Here is an 18,036-nt window from a genome sequence, read left to right as displayed (position 1 = left end):
TGAAAAAAAAATTCTGCGTTTAATTTGCAACAGCGGACTGTCGTTCCTTCACGTGCTGCAAATACTTTCAACTGACAACAATATTTGGACAGCTATATTCTAGTTCCACGAGGCAAATTAATTGACATGGTAGGATCGTCCAAGATTTAAACTCGGATTGTAGGATTCAGAGTCCTGAGTGATAACCTTTACAGCATAGAACCCTGTACTCAATACTCTGTGACGGGTTCAGATTTTACTGTCCTTGGTTCACCGGAAAAACAGATAAAATATTTTCTGGACAGAAACGGTATCAAGTACCAGGCACTCATAGTATGCGTTTACCGTAGGCTAGCCATTCGTTCGTAACAAGAGTGCTTATCGACTCCCACCCACTTGTTTCTTTCACGCATAACTATTTTAAAGTTGACAGGGGAGGAGTGTGTCATTGCAAAATCAAGGTAGGTCCTACCGAGATTTGAACTCAGATCGCAGGATTCAGAGTCCTGAGTGCTAACCATTACACCATAGAACCCTTTACAGAGTAATTATTGTAGAGTTCCGATTTTCCTGTAATTTGTAAACCGGATAAACAGCAGATTATGAGATTATTGGTTGGCCATGTGAAAAATTCTGCACAAAAAATAGGAAGGTTCTACCGAGATTTGAACGCGGATCACTGGATTCAAAGTCCAGAGTGCTAACCATTACACCATAGAACCATATTCTAAATTCACTTGGAAATTGAAAAAAAAAAAAAATTCTGCATTTAATTTGCAACAGCGGACTGTCGTTCCTTCACGTGCTGCAAATACTTTCAACTGACAACAATATTTGGACAGCTATATTCTAGTTCCACGAGGCAAATTAATTGACATGGTAGGATCGTCCAAGATTTAAACTCGGATTGTAGGATTCAGAGTCCTGAGTGATAACCTTTACAGCATAGAACCCTGTACTCAATACTCTGTGACGGGTTCAGATTTTACTGTCCTTGGTTAACCGGAAAAACAGATAAAATATTTTCTGGACAGAAACGGTATCAAGTACCAGGCACTCATAGTATGCGTTTACCGTAGGCTAGCCATTCGTGCATAACAAGAGTGCTTATCGACTCCCACCCACTTGTTTCTTTCACGCACAACTATTTTAAAGTTGACAGGGGAGGAGTGTGTCACTGCAAAATCAAGGTAGGTCCTACCGAGATTTGAACTCGGATCACAGGATTCAGAGTCCTGAGTGCTAACCATTACACCATAGAACCCTTTACAGAGTAATTATTGTAGAGTTCCGATTTTCCTGTCATTTGTACACCGGATAAACAGCAGATTATGAGATTATTGGTTGGCCATGTGAAAAATTCAGCACAAAAAATAGGAAGGTTCTACCGAGATTTGAACTCGGATCACTGGATTCAAAGTCCAGAGTGCTAACCATTACACCATAGAACCATATTCTAAATTCACATGGAAATTGAAAAAAAAAAAAAAAAATCTGCGTTTAATTTGCAACAGCGGACTGTCGTTCCTTCACGTGCTGCAAATACTTTCAACTGACAACAATATTTGGACAGCTATATTCTAGTTCCACGAGGCAAATTAATTGACATGGTAGGATCGTCCAAGATTTAAACTCGGATTGTAGGATTCAGAGTCCTGAGTGATAACCTTTACAGCATAGAACCCTGTACTCAATACTCTGTGACGGGTTCAGATTTTACTGTCCTTGGTTAACCGGAAAAACAGATAAAAGATTTTCTGGACAGAAACGGTATCAAGTACCAGGTACTCATAGTATGCGTTTACCGTAGGCTAGCCATTCGTGCGTAACAAGAGTGCTTATCGACTCCCACCCACTTGTTTCTTTCACGCACAACTATTTTAAAGTTGACATGGGAGGAGTGTGTCAATGCAAAATCAAGGTAGGTCCTACCGAGATTTGAACTCGGATCGAAGGATTCAGAGTCCTGAGTGCTAACCATTACACCATATAACCCTTTACAGAGTAATTATTGTAGAGTTCCGATTTTCCTGTCATTTGTACACCGGATAAACAGCAGATTATGAGATTATTGGTTGGCCATGTGAAAAATTCAGCACAAAAAATGGGAAGGTCCTACCGAGATTTGAATTCGGATCGCAGAATTCAGAGTCCTGAGTGCTAACCATTACACCATAGAACCATATTCTAAATTCACATGGAAATTGAAAAAAAAAATAATCTGCGTTTAATTTGCAACAGCGGACTGTCGTTCCTTCACGTGCTGCAAATACTTTCAACTGACAACAATATTTGGACAGCTATATTCTAGTTCCACGAGGCAAATTAATTGACATGGTAGGATCGTCCAAGATTTAAACTCGGATTGTAGGATTCAGAGTCCTGAGTGATAACCTTTACAGCATAGAACCCTGTACTCAATACTCTGTGACGGGTTCAGATTTTACTGTCCTTGGTTAACCGGAAAAACAGATAAAATATTTTCTGGACAGAAACGGTATCAAGTACCAGGCACTCATAGTATGCGTTTACCGTAGGCTAGCCATTCGTGCGTAACAAGAGTGCTTATCGACTCCCACCCACTTGTTTCTTTCACGCACAACTATTTTAAAGTTGACAGGGGAGGAGTGTGTCAATGCAAAATCAAGGTAGGTCCTACCGAGATTTGAACTCGGATCGCAGGATTCAGAGTCCTGAGTGCTAACCATTACACCATAGAACCCTTTACAGAGTAATTATTGTAGAGTTCCGATTTTCCTGTAATTTGTAAACCGGATAAACAGCAGATTATGAGATTATTGGTTGGCCATGTGAAAAATTCTGCACAAAAAATAGGAAGGTTCTACCGAGATTTGAACTCGGATCACTGGATTCAAAGTCCAGAGTGCTAACCATTACACCATAGAACCATATTCTAAATTCACTTGGAAATTGAAAAAAAAAAAAATTCTGCGTTTAATTTGCAACAGCGGACTGTCGTTCCTTCACGTGCTGCAAATACTTTCAACTGACAACAATATTTGGACAGCTATATTCTAGTTCCACGAGGCAAATTAATTGACATGGTAGGATCGTCCAAGATTTAAACTCGGATTGTAGGATTCAGAGTCCTGAGTGATAACCTTTACAGCATAGAACCCTGTACTCAATACTCTGTGACGGGTTCAGATTTTACTGTCCTTGGTTCACCGGAAAAACAGATAAAATATTTTCAGGCCAGAAACGGTGTCAACTACCAGGCACTCATAGTATGCCCTTCAGAAGTTTTACCGTAGGCTAGCCATTCGTGCGTAACAAGAGTGCTTATTGACTCCCACCCACTTGTTTCTTTCACGGAGCACAACTATTTTAAAGTTGACAGGGAGGAGTGTGTCACTGCAAAATTAAGGTAGGTCCTGGATCCGAGATTTGAACTCGGATCACAGGATTCAGAGTCCTGAGTGCTAACCATTACACCATAGAACCATATACAGAGTAATTATTGTAGAGTTCCTGATTTTCCTGTCATTTGTACACTGGATAAACAGCAGATTATGAGATTATTGGTTGGCCATGTGAAAAATTCAGCACAAAAATAGGAAGGTTCTACCGAGATTTGAACTCGGATCACTGGATTCAAAGTCCAGAGTGCTAACCATTACATCATAGAACCATATTCTAAATTCACTTGGAAATTGAAAAAAAAAAAAAAAAGGAGGTTCTGCGTTTAATTTGCAACAGCGGACTGTAGTTCCTTCACGTGCTGCAAATACTTTCAACTGACAACAATATTTGGACAGCTATATTCTAGTTCCACGAGGCAAATTAATTGACATGGTAGGATCGTCCAAGATTTAAACTCGGATTGTAGGATTCAGAGTCCTGAGTGATAACCTTTACAGCATAGAACCCTGTACTCAATACTCTGTAGACGGGTTCAGATTTTACTGTCCTTGGTTATTGGACGGAAAAACAGATAAAATATTTTCTGGACAGAAACGGTATCAAGTACCAGGTACTCATAGTATGCATTGTTTACCGTAGGCTAGCCATTCGTGCGTAACAAGAGTGCTTATCGACTCCCACCCACTTGTTTCTTTCACGCACAACTATTTTAAAGTTGACAGGGGAGGAGTGTGTCAATGCAAAATCAAGGTAGGTCCTACCGAGATTTGAACTCGGATCGCAGGATTCAGAGTCCTGAGTGCTAACCATTACACCATAGAACCCTTTACAGAGTAATTATTGTAGAGTTCCGATTTTCCTGTAATTTGTAAACCGGATAAACAGCAGATTATGAGATTATTGGTTGGCCATGTGAAAAATTCTGCACAAAAAATAGGAAGGTTCTACCGAGATTTGAACTCGGATCACTGGATTCAAAGTCCAGAGTGCTAACCATTACACCATAGAACCATATTCTAAATTCACATTGAAATTGAAAAAAAAAAAATTCTGCGTTTAATTTGCAACAGCGGACTGTCGTTCCTTCACGTGCTGCAAATACTTTCAACTGACAACAATATTTGGACAGCTATATTCTAGTTCCACGAGGCAAATTAATTGTCATGGTAGGATCGTCCAAGATTTAAACTCGGATTGTAGGATTCAGAGTCCTGAGTGATAACCTTTACAGCATAGAACCCTGTACTCAATACTCTGTGACGGGTTCAGATTTTACTGTCCTTGGTTCACCGGAAAACAGATAAAATATTTTCAGGCCTGAAACGGTGTCAACTACCAGGCACTCATAGTATGCGTTTACCGTAGGCTAGCCATTCGTGCGTAACAAGAGTGCTTATTGACTCCCACCCACTTGTTTCTTTCACGCACAACTATTTTAAAGTTGACAGGGGAGGAGTGTGTCACTGCAAAATCAAGGTAGGTCCTACCGAGATTTAAACTCGGATCACAGGATTCAGAGTCCTGAGTGCTAACCAACATTAACTCTTAACTGAGCCACTGATGAACTATATTGTAATGTAATGGATATTGTAAATGCAATACGTAATGGTCTTGTGATATGTCACTTTTTCTCAATATGGGGATATGTTCTGTACAACTTGATCATTGTTGGTAAAGTGTTTTATTAGGTTAGGTATTTTTCATCTACTGGTATGGGCTTGTCCAACAAGAATTGACTACCACATACTTGCTAAACCAGGCCAGAGCAGAGCTCTTCACAAGTATCATAAAGCACCTAAAAACAGGTTCCATTCTTGAACAGCAGGGAACATGCAAACATTAGACAGAGCCGTAGTTGGGGCATCAAATCAGACTTTATTTGTCACATGCGGTGTCGAATACAACAGGTGTTTACTTTACCGTGAAATGCTGAATACAACAGGTGTTTACTTTACCGTGAAATGCTGAATACAACAGGTGTTTACTTTAGACTTTACTTTACGTGAAATGCTGAATACAACAGGTGTTTACTTTGACCGTGAAATGCTGAATACAACAGGTGTTTACTTTACCGTGAAATGCTGAATACAACAGGTGTAGACATCACCGTGAAATGCTGAATACAACAGGTGTGAATACAACAGACATCACAGTGAAATGCTGAATACAACAGGTGTAGACATCACAGTGAAATGCTGAATACAACAGGTGTAGACATCAACAGTGAAATGCTGAATACAACAGGTGTAGACATCACAGTGAAATGCTGAATACAACAGGTGTAGACATCACAGTGAAATGCTGAATACAACAGGTGTAGACATCACAGTGAAATGCTGAATACAACAGGTGTAGACATCACAGTAAATGCTGAATACAACAGGTGTAGACATCACAGTGAAATGCTGAATACAACAGGTGTAGACATCACAGTGAATACAACAGGTGCTGAATACAACAGGTGTAGACATCACAGTGAAATGCTGAATACAACAGGTGTTTACTTTACAAATGCTGAATACAACAGGTGTGGACATCACAGTGAAAAGCTGAATACAACAGGTGTAGACATCACAGTGAAATGCTGAATACAACAGGTGTAGACATCACAGTGAAATGCTGAATACAACAGGTGTAGACTGATCACAGTGAAAAATGCTGAATACAACAGGTGTTTACTTTACACAAATGCTGAATACAACAGGTGAAAAATGCTGAATACAACAGGTGTAGACTTCACAGTGAAATGCTGAATACAACAGGTGTTTACTTTACTGAATACAACAGGTGTTTACTGTGAAATGCTGAATACAACAGGTGTTTACTTTACCGTGAAATGCTGAATACAACAGGTGTTTACTTTACCGTGAAATGCTGAATACAACAGGTGTTTACAGTGAAATGCTGAATACAACAGGTGTTTACTTTACCGTGAAATGCTGAATACAACAGGTGTTTACTTTACCGTGAAATGCTGAATACAACAGGTGTTTAAATGCTGGTGACTTTACCGTGAAATGCTGAATACAACAGGTGTTTACTTTACCGTGAAATGCTGAATACAACAGGTGTTTACTTTACCGTGAAATGCTGAATCAACAGGTGTAGACTTTACCGTGAAATGCTGAATACAACAGGTGTTTACTTTACTGAATACAACAGGTGTTTAAATGCTGAATACAACAGGTGTTTACTGAAATGCTGAATACAACAGGTGAAATGTGAAATGCTGAATACAACAGGTGTTTACATTACCGCTGAAACAACAGGTGTAGACATCACTGAAATGCTGAATACAACAGGTGTAGACATCACAGTGAAATGCTGAATACAACAGGTGTAGACATCACAGTGAAATGCTGAATACAACAGGTGTAGACATCACAGTGAAATGCTGAATACAACAGGTGTAGACATCACAGTGAAATGCTGAATACAACAGGTGTAGACATCACAGTGAATGCTGAATACAACAGGTGTAGACATCACAGTGCTGAATACAACAGGTGTAGACTCACAGTGAAATGCTGAATACAACAGGTGTAGACATCACAGTGAAATGCTGAATACAACAGGTGTTTACATCACAGTAAATGCTGAATACAACAGGTGTAGACAAATGCTGAATACAACAGGTGAAATGCTGAATACAACAGGTGTTTACTTTACTGTGAAATGCTGAATACAACAGGTGTAGACATCACAGTGAAATGCTGAATACAACAGGTGTAGACATCACAGTGAAATGCTGAATACAACAGGTGTGGACTTTACCGTGAAATGCTGAATACAACAGGTGTTTACTTTACCGTGAAATGCTGAATACAACAGGTGTTTACTTTACCGTGAAATGCTGAATACAACAGGTGTAGACTTTACCGTGAAATGCTGAATACAACAGGTGTTTACTTTACCGTGAAATGCTGAATACAACAGGTGTTTACTTTACCGTGAAATGCTGAATACAACAGGTGTTTACTTTACCGTGAAATGCTGAATACAACAGGTGTTTACTTTGAATACAACAGGTGAAATGCTGAATACAACAGGTGTTTACTTTGACCGTGAAATGCTGAATACAACAGGTGTTTACTTTACTGTGAAATGCTGAATACAACAGGTGTTGACATCACAGTGAAATGCTGAATACAACAGGTGTAGACATCACAGTGAAATGCTGAATACAACAGGTGTTTACTTTACTGTGAAATGCTGAATACAACAGGTGTGGACTTTACCGTGAAATGCTGAATACAACAGGTGTTTACTTTACTGTGAAATGCTGAATACAACAGGTGACACTTTACCGTGAAATGCTGAATACAACAGGTGTTTACTTTACCGTGAAATGCTGAATACAACAGGTGTAGACTTTACCGTGAAATGCTGAATACAACAGGTGTTTACTTTACCGTGAAATGCTGAATACAACAGGTGTTTACTTTACCGTGAAATGCTGAATACAACAGGTGTGAATACAACAGGTGTTTACTTTGCTGAATACAACAGGTGTAACATGTGAAATGCTGAATACAACAGGTGTTTGAAATGCTGAATACAACAGGTGTTTACTTTACAGTGAAATGCTGAATACAACAGGTGTTTACTTTACCGTGAAATGCTGAATACAACAGGTGTTTACTTTACCGTGAAATGCTGAATACAACAGGTGTTTACTTTACCGTGAAATGCTGAATACAACAGGTGTTTACTTTTACTTTACGTGAAATGCTGAATACAACAGGTGTTTACTTTACCGTGAAATGCTGAATACAACAGGTGTTTACTTTACCGTGAAATGCTGAATACAACAGGTGTTTACTTTACCGTGAAATGCTGAATACAACAGGTGTTTACTTTACCGTGAAATGCTGAATACAACAGGTGTTTACTTTACCGTGAAATGCTGAATACAACAGGTGTTTACTTTACCGTGAAATGCTGAATACAACAGGTGTAGGTGAAATTGAATACAACAGGTGTTACTTTACGTGAAATGCTGAATACAACAGGTGTTTACTTTACCGTGAAATGCTGAATACAACAGGTGTTTACTTTACCGTGAAATGCTGAATACAACAGGTGTTTACTTTACCGTGAAATGCTGAATACAACAGGTGTTGACATCAAAGTGAAATGCTGAATACAACAGGTGTAGACATCACAGTGAAATGCTGAATACAACAGGTGTGGACTTTACCGTGAAATGCTGAATACAACAGGTGTTTACTTTACCGTGAAATGCTGAATACAACAGGTGTTTACTTTACCGTGAAATGCTGAATACAACAGGTGTGGTGTTTACTTGTGAAATGCTGAATACAACAGGTGTAGACTTTACCGTGAAATGCTGAATACAACAGGTGTTTACTTTACCGTGAAATGCTGAATACAACAGGTGTTTACTTTACCGTGAAATGCTGAATACAACAGGTGTTTACTTTACCGTGAAATGCTGAATACAACAGGTGTTTACTTTACAGGTGACTTTACCGTGAAATGCTGAATACAACAGGTGTTTACTTTACCGTGAAATGCTGAATACAACAGGTGTTTACTTTACCGTGAAATGCTGAATACAACAGGTGTTTACTTTACCGTGAAATGCTGAATACAACAGGTGTTTACTTTACCGTGAAATGCTGAATACAACAGGTGTTTACTTTACCGTGAAATGCTGAATACAACAGGTGTTTACTTTGTTTACCGTGAAATGCTGAATACAACAGGTGTTTACTTTAAATGCTGAATACAACAGGTGAAATGCTGAAATACTGAATACAACAGGTGTTTACTTTACCGTGAAATGCTGAATACAACAGGTGTTTAACTTTACCGTGAAATGCTGAATACAACAGGTGTTTACTTTACCGTGAAATGCTGAATACAACAGGTGTTTACTTTACCGTGAAATGCTGAATACAACAGGTGTTTACTTTACCGTGAAATGCTGAATACAACAGGCTGAATAGGTGTTTACTTTACTGTGAAATGCTGAATACAACAGGTGTTTACTTTACTGTGAAATGCTGAATACAACAGGTGACACTTTACCGTGAAATGCTGAATACAACAGGTGTTTACTTTACCGTGAAATGCTGAATACAACAGGTGTAGACTTTACCATGAAATGCTGAATACAACAGGTGTTTACTTTACCGTGAAATGCTGAATACAACAGGTGTTTACTTTACCGTGAAATGCTGAATACAACAGGTGTTTACTTTACCGTGAAATGCTGAATACAACAGGTGTTTACTTTACCGTGAAATGCTGAATACAACAGGTGTTTACTTTACCGTGAAATGCTGAATACAACAGGTGTTTACTTTACCGTGAAATGCTGAATACAACAGGTGTTTACTTTACCGTGAAATGCTGAATACAACAGGTGTTTACTTTACCGTGAAATGCTGAATACAACAGGTGTTTACTTTACCGTGAAATGCTGAATACAACAGGTGTTTACTTTACCGTGAAATGCTGAATACAACAGGTGTTTACTTTACCGTGAAATGCTGAATACAACAGGTGTAGACTTTACCGTGAAATGCTGAATACAACAGGTGTTTACTTTACCGTGAAATGCTGAATACAACAGGTGTTTACTTTACCGTGAAATGCTGAATACAACAGGTGTTTACTTTACCGTGAAATGCTGAATACAACAGGTGTAGACTTTACCGTGAAATGCTGAATACAACAGGTGTTTACTTTACCGTGAAATGCTGAATACAACAGGTGTTTACTTTACCGTGAAATGCTGAATACAACAGGTGTACGAGCCCCTTAACCAACAATGCAGTTTGAAAAAAACAGATAATAATAAAAGATAAAATGTAATACAAATAATTAAAGAGCAGCAGTGAAATAACTGAATACAACATGGTGTTGGTGGTGATGGTGTTTAGTTGGAGTGTGTGACAGTGTCAGGGTTGATGGTGCTTTGTTTTGGGTGTCTGACGGTGTTGGGGATGATGGTGTTTAGTTGGGTTGTCTGACAGTGTTGGGGGTGATGGTGTTTAGTTGGGGTGTCTGACTGTGTTGGGGGTGATGGTGTTTAGTTAGGGTGTCTGAAAGTGTTCTTTACCGGAAATGTGATGGTGTTTAGTTGGGGTGTCTGAAAGTGTTGGGGGTGATGGTGTTGAGTTGGGGTGTCTGACAGTGTTGGGGTGATGGTGTTTAGTTGGGGTGTCTGAAAGTGTTGGGGTGATGGTGTTTAGTTGGGGTGTCTGAAAGTGTTGGGGTGATGGTGTTGAGTTGGGGTGTCTGACAGTGTTGGGGTGATGGTGTTTAGTTGGGGTGTCTGACAGTGTCAGGGTTGATGGTGTTATTTGGGGTGTCTGACAGTGTTGGGGTGATGGTGTTGTTGGAGGGCGGTATGGGTGTGATTTGTTCTGGAACATTAAAAAAAATATATGTACATTTCTTTCTTCTCCTCTCTCTGAGGCGTCCAGTGAAATGCTGAGTTTATGTTTCACTAATGATCTTTTTTTTATGACGTTTTGTTTATACTGTCAATTTAGTCAGCCTGAATGTGTCACCTGTATGTTAACTTGGTCATGTTTTCAAGGTAAATGTCTCGTTGATCGTTCCAGTGAACGCTGAATCAGGCAGCCTATTAATTAGGCTGGTACAGTATCTGTCGTGGCGGGATAGAGTTGATGTGTGTATTTACATACAGAGAGCTCCCAGCAAGTACACATGAGTTGGATTATTGTTGTGTGACTGAGCAGCAACATCTTGTCGTTTTCTTCAGTGGGAGAACATTTGAAGAAGAGTGACTTTGACTTGTCAGCTGTGAGGTTAATGTCCAAGTTTAGTTGGGGTGAAAAGACCAAGTTTGCCTCCCTTGCCTCAGGCATCGCTGACCCCATAGCAAATCAAATCAAATCAAATAACAATTTTATTTGTCACATACACATGGTTAGCAGATGTTAATGTGAGTGTAGCGAAATGCTTGTGCTTCTAGTTCCAACAATGCAGTAATAATCCAACAAGTAATCTAACTAACAATTCAAAAAAAAATACTACTGTCTTATACACAGTGTAAGGGGATAAAGAATATGTACATAAGGATATATGAATGAGTGATGGTACAGAGCAGCTTAGGCAAGATACAGTAGATGATATCGAGTACAGTATATACATATGAGATGAGTATGTAAACAAAGTGGCATAGTTAAAGTGGCTAGTGATACATGTATTACATAAGGATGCAGTAGATGATATAGAGTACAGTATATACGTATACATATGAGATGAATAATGTAGGTATGTAAACATTACATTAGGTAGCATTGTTTAAAGTGGCTAGTGATATATTTTATATATTTTTTTATATATATTTATTTTTTTATATATTTTTATTTATATTTTATATTTTACATCATTTCCCATCAATTCCCATTATTAAAGTGGCTGGAGTTGAGTCAGTGTGTTGGCAGCAGCCACTCAATGAGTGGTGGCTGTTTAAGAGTGTGATGGCCTTGAGTTAGAAGCTGTTTTTCAGTCTCTCGGTCCCAGCTTTGATGCACCTGTACTGACCTCGCCTTCTGGATGATAGCGGGGTGAACAGGCAGTGGCTCGGGTGGTTGATGTCCTTGATGATCTTTATGGCCTTCCTGTAACATCGGGTGGTGTAGGTGTCCTGGAGGGCAGGTAGTTTGCCCCCGGTGATGCGTTGTGCAGACCTCATTACCCTCTGGAGAGCCTTACGGTTGTGGGCGGAGCAGTTGCCGTACCAGGCGGTGATACAGCCCGCCAGGATGCTCTCAATTGTGCATCTGTAGAAGTTTGTGAGTGCTTTTGGTGACAAGCCGAATTTCTTCAGCCTCCTGAGGTTGAAGAGGCGCTGCTGCGCCTTCTTCACGATGCTGTCTGTGTGAGTGGACCAATTCAGTTTGTCTGTGATGTGTATGCCGAGGAACTTAAAACTTGCTACTTGCTACCCTCTCCACTACTGTTCCATCGATGTGGATAGGGGGGTGTTCCCTCTGCTGTTTCCTGAAGTCCACAATCATCTCCTTAGTTTTGTTGACGTTGAGTGTGAGGTTATTTTCCTGACACCACACTCCGAGGGCCCTCACCTCCTCCCTGTAGGCAGTCTCATCGTTGTTGGTAATCAAGCCTACCACTGTTGTGTCGTCCGCAAACTTGATGATTGAGTTGGAGGCGTGCGTGGCCACGCAGTCGTGGGTGAACAGGGAGTACAGGAGAGGGCTCAGAACGCACCCTTGTGGGGCCCCAGTGTTGAGGATCAGCGGGGTGGAGATGTTGTTGCCTACCCTCACCACCTGGGGGCGGCCCGTCAGGAAGTCCAGTACCCAGTTGCACAGGGCGGGGTTGAGACCCAGGGTCTCGAGCTTGATGACGAGCTTGGAGGGTACTATGGTGTTGAATACCGAGCTGTAGTCGATGAACAGCATTCTCACATAGGTATTCCTCTTGTCCACATGGGTTAGGGCAGTGTGCAGTGTGGTTGAGATTGCATCGTCTGTGGACCTATTTGGGCGGTAAGCAAATTGGAGTGGGTCTAGGGTGTCAGGTAGGGTGGAGGTGATATGGTCCTTGACTAGTCTCTCAAAGCACTTCATGATGACGGAAGTGAGTGCTACGGGGCGGTAGTCATTTAGCTCAGTTACCTTAGCTTTCTTGGGAACAGGAACAATGGTGGCCCTCTTGAAGCATGTGGGAACAGCAGACTGGTATAGGGATTGATTGAATATGTCCGTGAACACACCGGCCAGCTGGTCTGCGCATGCTCTGAGGGCGCGGCTGGGGATGCCGTCTGGGCCTGCAGCCTTGTGAGGGTTAACACGTTTAAATGTTTTACTCACATTGGCTGCAGTGAAGGAGAGTCCGCATGTTTTCGTTGCAGGCCGTGTCAGTGGCACTGTATTGTCCTCAAAGCGGGCAAAAAAGTTATTTAGTCTGCCTGGGAGCAAGACATCCTGGTCCGTGACTGGGCTGGTTTTCTTCTTGTAGTCCGTGATTGACTGTAGACCCTGCCACATACCTCTTGCGTCTGAGCCGTTGAATTGAGATTCTACTTTGTCTCTATACTGACGCTTAGCTTGTTTGATAGCCTTGCGGAGGGAATAGCTGCACTGTTTGTATTCGGTCATGTTACCAGTCACTTGCCCTGATTAAAAGCAGTGGTTCGCGCTTTCAGTTTCATGCGAATGCTGCCATCAATCCACGGTTTCTGGTTAGGGAATGTTTTAATTGTTGCTATGGGAACGACATCTTCAACGCACGTTCTAATGAACTCGCACACCGAATCAGCATATTCGTCAATGTTGTTATCTGACGCAATACGAAACATATCCCAGTCCACGTGATGGAAGCAGTCTTGGAGTGTGGAATCAGCTTGGTCGGACCAGCGTTGGACAGACCTCAGCGTGGGAGCTTCTTGTTTTAGTTTCTGTCTGTAGGCAGGGATCAGCAAAATGGAGTCGTGGTCAGCTTTTCCGAAAGGAGGGCGGGGCAGGGCCTTATATGCGTCGCGGAAGTTAGAGTAACAATGATCCAAGGTTTTTTTCAGCCCTAGTTGCGCAATCGATATGCTGATACAATTTAAGGAGTCTTGTTTTCAGATTAGCCTTGTTAAAATCCCCAGCTACAATGAATGCAGCCTCAGGATTTATAGATTCCAGTTTGCAAACAGTCAAATGAAGTTCGTTCAGAGCCATCGATGTGTCTGCTTGGGGGGCAATATATCCGGCTGTGATTATAATCAAAGAGAATTCTCTTGGTAGATAATGCGGTCGACATTTGATTGTGAGGAATTCTAAATCAGGTGAACAGAAGGATTTGACTTCCTGTATATTTCTGTGATCACACCACGTCTCGTTAGCCATAAGGCATACGCCCCCGCCCCTCTTCTTACCAGAAAGATGTTTGTTTCTGTCGGCGCGATGCGTGGAGAAACCCGCTGGCTGCACCGCCTCCGATAGCGTCTCTCCAGTGAGCCATGTTTCCATGAAGCAAAGAACGTTACGGTCTCTGATGTCCCTCTGGAATGCTACCCTTGCTCGGATTTCATCAACCTTGTTGTCAAGAGACTGGACATTGGCGAGAAGAATGCTAGGGAGTGGTGCACGATGTGCCCGTCTCCGGAGTCTGACCAGAAGACCGCCTCGTTTCCCTCTTTTACGGAGTCGTTTTTTAAATTTTTTATTTTTATTTTTTTACCAGGAACTGGTTTGCCTCCCTTGCCTCAGGCATCGCTGACTCCATAGCAGGAACTGGTTTGCCTCCCTTGCCTCAGGCATCGCTGACTCCATAGCAGGAACTGGTTTGCTTCCCTTGCCTCAGGCATCGCTGACCCCATAGCAGGAACTGTTTATCCCCATCCTCTGTTTGAGCGTGTTGATAGGAAGGAAGATGGGCTACTATTTTACTGCAAAAGCCAAGCAGCTTCTAGCTAAAGGTACATATTACCTCAATTACCTCGACTAACTTGTACCCTCTACATATTGACTTGTTACCGGTACCACCTGTATATAGCCTCGTTATTGTTATTTTATTGTGTTAATTAAAAAAAAAACTTTATTCTGTAAATCATTTCTTAACTGCATTTCACTGTGATGTCTACACCTGTTGTAATCAGCATTTCACTGTGATGTCTACACCTGTTGTATTCAGCATTTCACTGTGATGTCTACACCTGTTGTATTCAGCATTTCACTGTTATGTCTACACCTGTTGTATTCAGCATTTCACTGTGATGTCTACACCTGTTGTATTCAGCATTTCACTGTGATGTCTACACCTGTTGTATTCAGCATTTCACTGTGATGTCTACACCTGTTGTATTCAGCATTTCACTGTTATGTCTACACCTGTTGTATTCAGCATTTCACTGTGATGTCTACACCTGTTGTATTCAGCATTTCACTGTAAAGTCTACACCTGTTGTATTCAGCATTTCACTGTGATGTCTACACCTGTTGTATTCAGCATTTCACTGTGATGTCTACACCTGTTGTATTCAGCATTTCACTGTGATGTCTACACCTGTTGTATTCAGCATTTCACTGTGATGTCTACACCTGTTGTATTCAGCATTTCACTGTGATGTCTACACCTGTTGTATTCCACGCATGTGACCAATACAATGAGATTTTTACAGAGATTTGAACATGGATTAGTGGATTCAATGTCCAGAGAGCTAACCGTTACATAGACCCTGATACTGATGACAGCTGGGAAGTGGACAGATCCCTGGTTCACCAGAGACACAGTAGAGCCAAGTTCCCTTGGCCCGGTACGGTTGTTGAACCTATGACCTTGGCTGCGTCATATTGTTTTCATGTATGTTGTTATTATAGTACAAACTAAAGTTGTTTTGGATTCTCCCACTCTAGTCTAAATAATAATTGAAAAGCCTCTCTCCTTCCCTCTTTTTCTCTCTCTCATTCTCTCTCCTTCACCTTTCACCCTGTCTCTCTCACATCATGTAGATGTAGTTTAGTCTTAGCTGAGGCATTATATAGAGTCAGTGATCTGTGGATGTAGTTTAGTCTTAGCTGAGACATTATATAGAGTCAGTGATCTGTGGATGAAGTTTAGACTTAGCTGAGACATTATATAGTGTCAGTGATCTGTGGATGTAGTTTAGTTTTAGCTGAGACATTATATAGTGTCAGTGATCTGTGGATGTAGTTTAGTCTTAGCTGAGACATTATATAGAGTCAGTGATCTGTGGATGAAGTTTAGTCTTAGCTGAGACATTATATAGGGTCAGTGATATGTGGATGTAGTTTAATCTTAGCTGAGACATTATATAGAGTCAATGATCTGTGGATGTAGTTTAGTCTTAGCTGAGACATTATATAGAGTCAGTGATCTGTGGATGTAGTTTAGTTTTAGCTGAGACATTATATAGGGTCAGTGATATGTGGATGTAGTTTAGTCTTAGCTGAGACATTATATAGAGTCAGTGATCTGTGGATGTAGTTTAGTCTTAGCTGAGACATTATATAGAGTCAGTGATCTGTGGATGTAGTTTAGTCTTAGCTGAGACATTATATAGAGTCAGTGATCTGTGGATGTAGTTTAGTCTTAGCCAAGACATTATATCGTGTCAGTGATCTGTGGATGTAGTTTAGTTTTAGCTGAAACATTATATAGTGTCAGTGATCTTTGGATGTAGTTTAGTCTTAGCTGAGACATTATGTAGAGTCAGTGATCTGTGGATGTAGTTTAGTCTTAGCTGAGACATTATATAGAGTCAGTGATCTGTGGATGTAGTTTAGTTTTGGCTGAGACATTATATAGTGTCAGTGATCTGTGGATGTAGTTTAGTCTTAGCTGAGACATTATGTAGAGTCAGTGATCTGTGGATGTAGTTTAGTCTTAGCTGAGACATTATATAGGGTCAGTGATCTGTGGATGTAGTTTAGTCTTAGCTGAGACATTATATAGAGTCAGTGATCTGTGGATGTAGTTTAGTCTTAGCTGAGACATTATATAGAGTCAGTGATCTGTGGATGTAGTTTAGTCTTAGCTGAGACATTATATAGAGTCAGTGATCTGTGGATGTAGTTTAGTTTTAGCTGAGACATTATATAGTGTCAGTGATCTGTGGATGTAGTTTAGTCTTAGCTGAGACATTATATAGAGTCAGTGATCTGTGGATGTAGTTTAGTCTTAGCTGAGACATTATATAGAGTCAGTGATCTGTGGATGTAGTTTAGTTTTAGCTGAGACATTATATAGTGTCAGTGATCTGTGGATGTAGTTTAGTCTTAGCTGAGACATTATATAGAGTCAGTGATCTGTGGATGTAGTTTAGTCTTAGCCCCCCCGTAGTGCCACAAAGCATATATGCACGGCATAAGCCATGGCAAAATGTTTAGAATAGCAGGAAATTTGTTTTTAAAATGCAACATTTTCTCTAAGCCTCATGGCAAAATGTATTGAATTGCGGTCCTGTTTTTAACCTTCACATAGCAAAGAAACACGAGGACAACATCACATTTGAGTAGACATTCCGGTAAATTCCACCAACTTCAATGCCTGTGAAAATGAATATTTCAGTACTTCACTCACAGTGCTCACTGCGCCCCAGGTGCTGTCGCTGCGTGAGTCATTGAAATAGAATGAATAGAAAGGGAGTCGCCATTTATGTCAACGATGGCATTATAAGTGGACGTTGAGTTTACCAATGATTTATAAATGCACTAGATGACTGATTGGGGTGGTTTGAAGCCACCGTGCCTCCATCTTGGTAATCCCTTACTGTTGTAAAACTATCATGGAAGCTATAGAAATGGATTTTTTAATGTTTATTACAGATACCTTAACCCGGCACAGCCGGAAGAGGAACTGGCCACCCCTCGGAGGCTGGTTCCTCTCTAGGTTTCTTCCAAGGTTTTTTGGCTTTTCTAGGGAGTTTTTCAAAGCCGCCGTGCTTCTACACCTGCATTGCTTGCTGTTTGGGGTTTTAGGCTGGGTTTCTGTACAGCACTTTGTGACATCGGTTGATGCAAAAAAAAATGTTTATTGATTGATTGAGGTATACTTTAAAACTATATTATGTGAGCTAAAGATTAAAATACAAAATTAAAAAATACATTAAAACATTTTCTTTAAAATATCATTGTTAGAGATTACTAAAGATACTGTCCCGACTACAACAACAAACAATACTTAAATACATGTAGA

General features: G+C 40.6%; 10 non-coding genes across 10 annotated transcripts; all 10 read right to left on the bottom strand.

Annotated features, from left to right (window-relative positions):
* Positions 1–442: 442 nt before the first annotated feature.
* trnaq-cug lies at positions 443–514 on the bottom strand. The gene has a single exon. It is a non-coding gene; the product is annotated as a tRNA-Gln (tRNA).
* A 115-nt stretch (positions 515–629) lies between these two features.
* On the bottom strand, positions 630–701 carry trnaq-uug. The gene has a single exon. It is a non-coding gene; the product is annotated as a tRNA-Gln (tRNA).
* Positions 702–1,171: 470 nt separating this feature from the next.
* trnaq-cug lies at positions 1,172–1,243 on the bottom strand. The gene has a single exon. It is a non-coding gene; the product is annotated as a tRNA-Gln (tRNA).
* Positions 1,244–1,358: 115 nt separating this feature from the next.
* On the bottom strand, positions 1,359–1,430 carry trnaq-uug. Its single transcript has one exon. It is a non-coding gene; the product is annotated as a tRNA-Gln (tRNA).
* Positions 1,431–2,629: 1,199 nt separating this feature from the next.
* On the bottom strand, positions 2,630–2,701 carry trnaq-cug. Its single transcript has one exon. It is a non-coding gene; the product is annotated as a tRNA-Gln (tRNA).
* A 115-nt stretch (positions 2,702–2,816) lies between these two features.
* trnaq-uug lies at positions 2,817–2,888 on the bottom strand. Its single transcript has one exon. It is a non-coding gene; the product is annotated as a tRNA-Gln (tRNA).
* Positions 2,889–3,369: 481 nt separating this feature from the next.
* On the bottom strand, positions 3,370–3,444 carry trnaq-cug. The gene has a single exon. It is a non-coding gene; the product is annotated as a tRNA-Gln (tRNA).
* A 115-nt stretch (positions 3,445–3,559) lies between these two features.
* Positions 3,560–3,631, bottom strand: trnaq-uug. Its single transcript has one exon. It is a non-coding gene; the product is annotated as a tRNA-Gln (tRNA).
* A 484-nt stretch (positions 3,632–4,115) lies between these two features.
* trnaq-cug lies at positions 4,116–4,187 on the bottom strand. The gene has a single exon. It is a non-coding gene; the product is annotated as a tRNA-Gln (tRNA).
* Positions 4,188–4,302: 115 nt separating this feature from the next.
* trnaq-uug lies at positions 4,303–4,374 on the bottom strand. The gene has a single exon. It is a non-coding gene; the product is annotated as a tRNA-Gln (tRNA).
* Positions 4,375–18,036: the final 13,662 nt, after the last annotated feature.

The sequence above is a fragment of the Oncorhynchus tshawytscha genome, unplaced genomic scaffold (assembly GCF_018296145.1).
Source record: "Oncorhynchus tshawytscha isolate Ot180627B unplaced genomic scaffold, Otsh_v2.0 Un_contig_1244_pilon_pilon, whole genome shotgun sequence".
NCBI classification, from domain to species: domain Eukaryota; kingdom Metazoa; phylum Chordata; class Actinopteri; order Salmoniformes; family Salmonidae; genus Oncorhynchus; species Oncorhynchus tshawytscha.
The sequence above is the reverse complement of the archived record's forward strand: the minus strand, read 5'-3'. Positions and strand labels throughout refer to the sequence as shown.